This window comes from Grammomys surdaster, unplaced genomic scaffold, assembly GCF_004785775.1.
Source record: "Grammomys surdaster isolate TR1022 unplaced genomic scaffold, NIH_TR_1.0 126051, whole genome shotgun sequence".
In the NCBI taxonomy this organism is placed as follows: Eukaryota; Metazoa; Chordata; class Mammalia; order Rodentia; family Muridae; genus Grammomys; species Grammomys surdaster.
In genome coordinates, this window is record NW_021620862.1 from 1,764,727 (window position 1) to 1,773,763 (window position 9,037).

Below are 9,037 nucleotides of genomic sequence, written 5' to 3' on the forward strand. Positions count from 1 at the left end.
TACACATACTACACACACACACTAAACACACACTACACATGTACATATACTACACATACTACACACACACACTAAACACACACAACACATGTTCATACACTACCCACATACACTCTATACACACTACACATACTGCATACACACACGTACACTACACATACGACACATACTGCACATATACATACTACATATCCACATACACCATACATACACATGCATTCATGCACACACATGATTGTTGACATATATTGTTATGAGATTGTGTGGGTTGCTGGCAAGAGTAAAAGCCAGAGGGCAACCTGTCTTACTGGTGCTGGGCTTCAGGTAGGGATGAATCTGACCCACAGTGGGATTTCTTCTTGACAACGTTTTAATTCTGTCTTTAAATCTTTCCATTGATTGGTCCAAGCTCTCACAGGTTATCGAGGATACATGGTAACTATGGTAGTTTGAATGAGAATGGCCTTTCCATGGCTCATATGTTTGAATGCTTAGTCCTCAGTTGGTGGAACTGTTTGGGAAGGATTAGGAGGTATGGTGTTGTTGGAGGAGGTGTGTCACTGGGGGCAGGCTTTGACGCTTCAAAGGCCTGTGCCATTCCCAGTTAGTTGTCTCTCTCTTTCTACCTGTGCTTTGTAGATCAGATAGATGTAAACTCTTAGCTACTGCTCCAGCACTGTACTTGCCTGCCATATTCACTGCCATGATGATCATGGACTCTAATCCTCTGAAACCATGACCCCCTAATTAAATACTTTCCTTTATAAGTTGCCTTGGTCATTGTATCCTAACATAGAAAAAGAGGAATCACTAAGATAGTAGCTTATAACTACCTTTCACTTTTAAGTGTGTGCGCCCTCACTAGAGAGATAAACTTAACTCTAGGGCTTCTGATCTTACCAACTTGTAGTTAAACTGAGCTGGAACAAAGCCAGAATCCATGGTAATGATCTCGCCAAGACTACTTCCATCTCTCCCAAGTCACCTCCAAGCCTGTTTCTAAAACCTGCTTTTTCTTCTGTCTTCTACAAAGTCCTGTAAACTATTTACTTATATCAAATATTTAGCATATCATTAACATCTTCTGCATTTATTTAGTCATTAGAATTTATGCTTAAAAACATCTTCTAAATTTGCCACACATCTGCCTTTATTTAACTAGGTGTGTGTTTTGTGCTTCATTGCCCTCATGAGAAAACTAACAGCTGATGCTTCAAGACTTCTAGTTTCTTTTCCATCCCAACAATTTTTCTTCCTTCCTTCCTTTGTTCCTTCCTTCCTTCCTCCCTCCCTTCCTTCCTTCCTTCCTTCCTTCCTTCCTTCCTTCCTTCCTTCCTTCCTTCCTTCCTCTCTTCTTCCCTCCTCTCTTCCTTCCTTCCTCCCTCCCTCCCTCCCTCCCTCCCCCCTCTCTCTCTCTCTCTCTCTCTCTCTCTCTCTCTCTCTCTCTCTCTCTTTCTTTCTTTCTTTCTTTCTTTCTTTCTTTCTTTTAGTCCTGGCTAGCCCAGAACTCATTTTGTGATGGCCTCAAACTCTTACATATCCACCTGCCTCTACCTACTGAGTGTTAGTCCAACAATTTCTGTCATGTAGTTATTGGCTGTGTGCATAATTTCTGTGCTCTGTGCCCCTAATTCATCTTTATGAGTCCAACATTTTTTGTTACTATTGATTTGGTATTTAATACTTAGGGATAGATCAGCATGGCTCATCACAAAGACAATTAGACAGGAATCCATGACTGACAGGTCACATTTCACTGTTAGTTCTTTTTCTTGCTCTACTTTCAGGTCATTTATAGGGACAAGCCTGGTGAGGTAGCAAACAACTGTAATTCCCACACTTGGGAGGCTGAAGCTGGAAGATTATCCTGTCTTTGAGATCATCCTGTGCTTTACAATGAACACTAAGCTAACCCTTCCACTCACCACCTCCCCCCCCCAGTTAACCAATCACACACAACAAAACAAGAAAAGGGAAAAAAAACCCAGAAATTAAGAAAGGACTGCCTTCACTTCATTCCATTGTAGGTCAGGAGCTCCTGGACCACAAAGGATAAACAGGGAGTTAAGATATGCCAGTTAATATGAGTTTATTTATGCCAACGCATATGAAAGTAAGGAAGATAGGCAAACAACCCAGTACCCACAAGTTCAAAGTCCTTGTTAAGATTCTGCCATTTCTTCAGTAATAAAAAGTAGTAATGGTGACTCAGAGGGGACACTGGCTGTCAATGTGGACACAACTGTCTTTCCTGATTAAAGATGGCCACACAGTGAGGGAGGCCTGCCCTGGCTATATCTTACTGCTTCTTGCTTACTTTCTATCTCTCATACTGAGTCTCAGATGGTTAGGACAGCCACTTCTGGGTGCATTATCTTTTCTCTGGCTTACCTTTGCCCTATCTGTCAATCTGTCCCTGGAGGTAAAGTGAGCAGCTGTGACCAGTGTGAGGAGCTCACAAGGCAGGAAACATGATTCCCTGCATGAAGGTCTGCCTCATTGCTGGAGGAAACTTAAATCCTGGCTTGGAGTGTAGGAAGTAACAGAAAGCTTTGCTGCTGGGAACTGATTACCTTTGTTTCCCAGTGGCAGAAAGTACTCTCGCAGTACTATGAGGGTTCTGAAGCTTTGCTGTCACCATTCTGAGGCTGTGTGTCTTGGATGCTGCCTATATAAGTCATATAAGCACTTGATAAAGAAATAAAAGTGAAAGAAGATAGAGGTGTAGGTGAAACAGTTATTCACGGATGTTGTTAAATTAGATGTTCTGAGTTGTCCTTTAAAATGTCCATCTTTATTTAAGTTGGAAAGCCAAATACAATTTCAATATTTTTAATGCTGGAAATTGAAGTCCTTGCTCCCAAGATGGTTTGTGAACCCACACAAGAACTTCTGAAACCAAGCCTGTCTGTCTTCTCAGTGTTTCTGCCGTATCTAAGGATTTTCTACCTATGGCAGTGGGGGGTGGAGGAAGGTAGAGTCCATAGTTGAATTAACTTTTCAGTATATCTGTGGCCCAGGGGACTAGTGAGAGCCAGTTATCAGTTTTGCAAGCAATATCCCCCTTACTAGTGTTTCTATCAAGGGAAATAAAAATAAGTTATAAGTAATCTTTACCTTGCTATGACTTAATTGCATATATTTCTATAAAGCTGTATTATCTTGATTTTTAAAAAACATGAAGCTGACCCAGACACAGCTGATCAAATAAAATTACTGACTTGAAGACTCGGAAAGTCCACTTTTCTAAGTCTCTGCTAAAACCTCAAGTGACAACGTTGAAGAAAGTATACTTCAGATGTCTCCCTCAAGGGTGCTCACCTTACGCATGTGTGAATACCTTCCTTCAGAGGTATGTCTTGCCATAAGAATATACAGATTATTATAGTAAATCAACAATTTATTCATATGGGTCCCGAGCAAGGCCTTATACTACATGATTTGGGTTGTTTGAATGGGAGAGCTTCCTCAGCCTCTGCATGGCAAACTGGAAAGGTGGTTCATATAATGGTAGTTTGCTGGCTCAGACATCTTTCAGAGTAAGTTCTAAACTTCAGACTGCAAATGGGGTTCAGTGAGGCTGGGGTGTAGCTCCATAGTAGAACACTCGCTAATGTCCTCAAGGCCTTGGCTTTGATCCTTAGCATTGCAAATAAGCCAGAAACCAAAGGAAGTTTGCAGAGAAGACACAGGTGTATTTACTATAGATTTTAGCCGTAGATCTGAGATAGGGCAATGGATGAATAGTGTAGGCAGCTGGACCAGCTATAGCCCAGGACATGATCTGTATGACGTCTTTTCATAAAACAGTGATTGCTTATCTTCTTAAAGTCTACATATCCTGGTGACAAACTTTTAAACAAATCATCAGATGAGACTAGTATTACAAAAATGTTCGATGGGTGAAACACTCCACAGTGGTCCAAGCTCTGCAGGGTCAATTGTAGCTCCCTTACCCACTGCTTACAGCAGGACCTGCCTTCTGAGATCAAGCTGAGGGAAAAAGAAGTGGCTAGCTTCACAGTATGGCAAAGTTTTATAATACTTGTGCTTGAAAAAGAAAGCCTTAGTGTTTGGTTACATAAAAGAATTGATCACTACAAAGTCCCTGCCCCCCCATTCAGCCTTTTATTAACCAGTTTAGTTAATTGTCGGAAGATTGATATGCCCAGAATAAGTTTATCCAGTTTACATAAGAGTGTATTAGAAACACAAATGTCTCTTGGACCAGTGTTAAGTCAGTAGTTGCATATAACAAAAGAAAATGCAGGAGAACTTATTAAATCTTACATTTCTTACCTTTTCTGTTTTTATTTCTTTAAATGTTTGTTATTTATTTATCTATCTAGTGCATACATGTGTGTGTGTGTGTGTGTATGTGTGTGTATGTATGTATGTGTGTGTGTGTGTGTGTGTTTACCACACACAAGCATTTGTGCCATTGTGGGAGTCAGAGAACAGTTTGCTGAGTCAGGTTTTTTTCCATCTTGCAGGTCCTGGGGGTTGGACTCAGGTTGTCAGGCTTGGTGGTGCATGTCTTCACCACAGCAATTTTGCCAGACAGAGTCTCATGTCGTCCAGGTTGGTCTTGTGGTTGCTATATGGATAAAGATGACGTAGAATTCCTGACTCCTTACCACCTAAGTTCTGGGATCCTAGATACAACCTCCTCACACAGCTAAGTATCACATTTCCCTTTGTTAGATTTCTAACAGAAGCCAAGTGACCCGTGGACTTTCACAATCCCAAGTACAAGACTGCCTGTGGGTCAAAAGTAAGAAGACTCAAGTTCACGGTTTTAAAAACTCCTTTAAAATACCTGTCTAGTTACCATAAAAAGCAATGCATTCTAGTTCATCCAAAGGTGTGTATTCTCTCAAATGGAAAAAGTAGGCTAAGAGTTGGGGGTAGCCTTCCTTATTTCATTAAGGTTAGAAATGACAGACAGCTCTCCGGTTAGTGAGTTATGTGATAGTTTGTATATGCTTGGCCTAGGGAGTGGCTCTATTTGGAGGTGTGGCCTTGTTGGAGTAGGTGTGTCACTGTAGGTGTGGGCTTAAGACCCTCATCCTAGCTGCCTGGAAGTCAGTCTTCCACTAGCAGCCTTCAGATGAAGATCTAGAATTCTTTTTTTTTTTTTTTGGTTTTTTTTCAAGACAGGGTTTCTCTGTATAGTCCTGGCTGTCCTGGAACTCACTCTGTAGACCTGGCTGGCCTCGAACTCAGAAATCCGCCTGCCTTTGCCTCCCAAGTGCTGTGATTAAAGGCGTGTGCCACCACTGTCCGGCGAAGATCTAAAATTCTTAGCTCCTCCTGCACCATGCCTGCCTGGATGCTGCCATGTCCCAGCCTTGATGATACTGGACTGAACCTCTGAACCTGTAAGGCAGCTCCAATTAAATGTCTTTCATAAGACTTGCATTAGTCATGGTGTCTGTTCAAAGCAGCAAAACCCTAACTAAGACAAGCTATAAGGGGACAAAGAAGGGTGTGACTCCATAGCAAGCTGGAAAGCATGGGCTATAGAATAATTCATCCAATCTATGTTCTCAGCCATACATCTTATAATAAGGTACAGCAATTCATTGGGAGTACAAAGGTAAGAGAGAAAATCCACCCATTATCCACAGGGTTGTTGATAGGATGGAATTTGAATAATAACAATGAATTGTTTTCATTACAGGAGCTGACTGCTCTATGCAGGGGAAGGGCACAGTTTCACATGAAAATATGAAATAATATTTAAAATATTTAAATTTAAAATTTATGAAACTCTTAAATAATTTAAAATATTGAAATTTATTTAATTATAATGAAATTTAAATTTAATGGAATTAAAAATAATTTTAAAATAATGGAATAGAATTTGGAGAGAGAAACCATTACAAAAGTCATACATTTAGGGGAGAAATATAGATTTCAAAAGGATAGAATTCCTGAAACAGATGGACTCTGGATCTGATCCCACTAAGAAATTCTCACTGTCTTTTTTTTTTTTTAATTTTCTCCCCCTGGAACTTAGTTCCATAAGTTTCTACAAACAAATAGGAATCTCAGGATGATCGAATCCAAGTCACTCAAGAAGACCTACAGGTCAGTGAGTATGAACCTCTGCCCATCCCATGTTCAGTGAAATACTTCTGACAAGCCAGTAACCGTGTGTTAATAAAACACCTTTTTCAAAGAGTAAGATCAATCAACAGAATATGATCCAACCAATCTGACTAAGAATGGTGTCAGAGTCTCAGATAAAACTGAGCAGATTCCAGGGAACCAGTGCCTGGAGCAACACGAAAGCAGAAGCCTCCACACATCTTTCATTTCTCTTGCTGAGCCTGGGAGACTCAAAGACATTAATTTTCACGTTATGTTCCACAGGACCTTGGCAGCATTTCTTACACGCTCCTTAAAGACAGCACGGAAGTGGGGGTTGGACTGGGGAGGCATTTCCAGTGTGTCTCAGTTCTATCATTTTCAGGCTCACAAAATATAATATTTGCAGAGTGTAGCTACAATTCCCTGTTCCCCTTCCTTTCCTGTGGCCTGCTAGCTCTGTGACTTCATCTATGAGCAGCCAGTGACAGTGTAGCAGAAGCCAACAGGACAGGCATAGGAAAGTGTGTACCAATGACTGGTGAGGGTGATATATGTTTTATGTCTCTTGGGAAACCAGTGGGACCCATAGAAACTGTGGGTTCCACCTGCTTGTTTTCAACCAATTGTTCTGTCTGAGGCCATAGTGGACTCCAAAGTGACCAATGGTGGGTCACTGTTGAATTTTGAAAACCAATGTTTGAGAATAAACAAGGCACTAAGATACTGGTAGTAATGCAGAACTCTAAAGTGTATGTCAAACTGTGTTCGGTCTCCATTCCCTAGGAGAACAATCTCTAGAATATTCATGGAGAAAAAAGTTTTTAAGATCATAGTTACCTTCTTCATGTTTTCCATTGGGTTATATACCAAAATTATAAGTGTCTCAGAGTATTTTTGAGAAATTGATCCTAAGCTACTTGGAAGGAGAAGAATAGAAGTTAGTTATTTATCTAACAGACATTTAAAGTCTAAAAGATAAAGATCCCCTTTGTAGGATAGCATCCTCTCGGAAGAGATCAGTCTCCTGAATTAGATGTTCTCTCAGGGGACAGATGACACTGGGCACTGCACAGGGCTCATTTCCCTGGGTGCTGAAGAAGGAGAGTGTTGCATGGTGGGAGAGGTGCTTAGCTGTGATGGGTTACCAGGTCAGGCAGAGCTCCACTGATGCTGGTGTGTGGCAGATGCCTGTGACACATGTCTAGGGCTGCCATGCTGGTGGGCTTGGGAATAAGTGACATACATGCTGGTCATTTCATAAGTGACAATGTTCTCCTTTCATGTTGCACAATACCCAAGACAGCAACAGGGAAAGGGCCCATGCCCTCAAACTTCAACAGAGCCCAAAGAGAGGCAACCTTTGAAAATTTCCTTGTACTCCGCTTTGGATCAACCCAGGTTCCCTTTTTCTGTTCAAGAGTGAACAGGCTGGTTTGTCCCCACCTCAAACCATTGCCTTCCTTCCTTCCTTTGAAAACTATCCCCAAAGCTACTTTTGGACAACTGCCAGGATGACACTCAATTCAAGAATGGAGTATATAGTGGGCTGACCATTATTAATGAAAAATATCACCGAGAGTCTTTAAATCAGCCCATAAATCACAGCTTTCTCATGGGATGCTCTCGCTCTCTCTCTCTCTCTCTCTCTCTCTCTCTCTCTCCCCCTCTTTTCATCTCTGTCTCTCTTTTTCTTTCTCTGTTATTTTTTGTTTGTTTGTTTATTGAGACAGGGTCTCTATGTAGCCTTGGCTGTCCTGGAACACTCTATGAACCCTCCAACTCACAAAGATACTGTCCCAACTCCCTTGACTGGTTTTAAACACCCAGTGAGGTGATAGGTGATCATGGCAGGAAAGGAATAGGGGTGACCAGTAGGACTGGGGACAACCATTCTGTGTCAGTGAGCCTGTAAGTAAGGAGCTCTTTTTGGTATCCTTAAAACCAAGTCTCTAGAGATAAGGGGACATAATGAGATTGCTCATCCTTGTTCTAAAAACACACATATACACTGCTGCTAATGGTCCATTTGCAGCACAGCATCTAGTTACGTGTTATTATTTATGTCACGGTGACCAGGCTGAATGTCCCATTCAAATATCTACAATCCAGATTGTCACTCGACCAACCTTCTCCACCCTCGCTCCCCCATTCATATCACCTGTGTTTGCAAATAGAAGATGCTTTATTTCCCTCTCTGGATTCTTGCAGGGACTGCCTGGTATTGGTTCTACCAGGATACCACAGAGAGTATTTCCAGAAAAGATTATGCCACGTAATGCTTAGCATTTATATAGGTTCTTTTGATTCCAAAACAACTTATAAATATCGCCTACCATGACAGCATCCTTGCGAGGTAGGTGAGTATTATTGTCTACATTAACAATAGAAACCAGAGGCCAACGAGGGAAGTGCTCTGTTCTGAGCATAAAGTCAGGAGCCGTACTGGGTGTAGGCATCTTGGCTCTTTGCTCTGGGCCCTGAAGAGGTCACACCTCTCTCATGTAACAACAGTCTCTGTTAATACAGGGTTATATATTAGATACATATAAAACAACAACACACAATGACATTATAGAACAATAATCCAATATTTCTGTTTCTTAGTAAAATATGTTAAGCACAATATTTAAATTGCATTTGTCTGAAAAGCATTTGGTATATTAAATAGCAGAAGGTATATTAAATAGCTCTATTATAAACATTTGCTGGCATACTCTTAAACTCTTAATAGCATAATAATTCTAAATAAATTAAAATCCACCAACGCATAGACCTTTCCTTTATAATACTGTTAACCAAACACAAATGTGAAACTGCTTTATTATTCAAATGCAGACTTAATGGCTTGCCGGGTATTAGCAGGGTCACTTCATTTTTCTGAGCTTGAGGAAAGGATATATATATATATATATATATATATATATATATATATATATATATA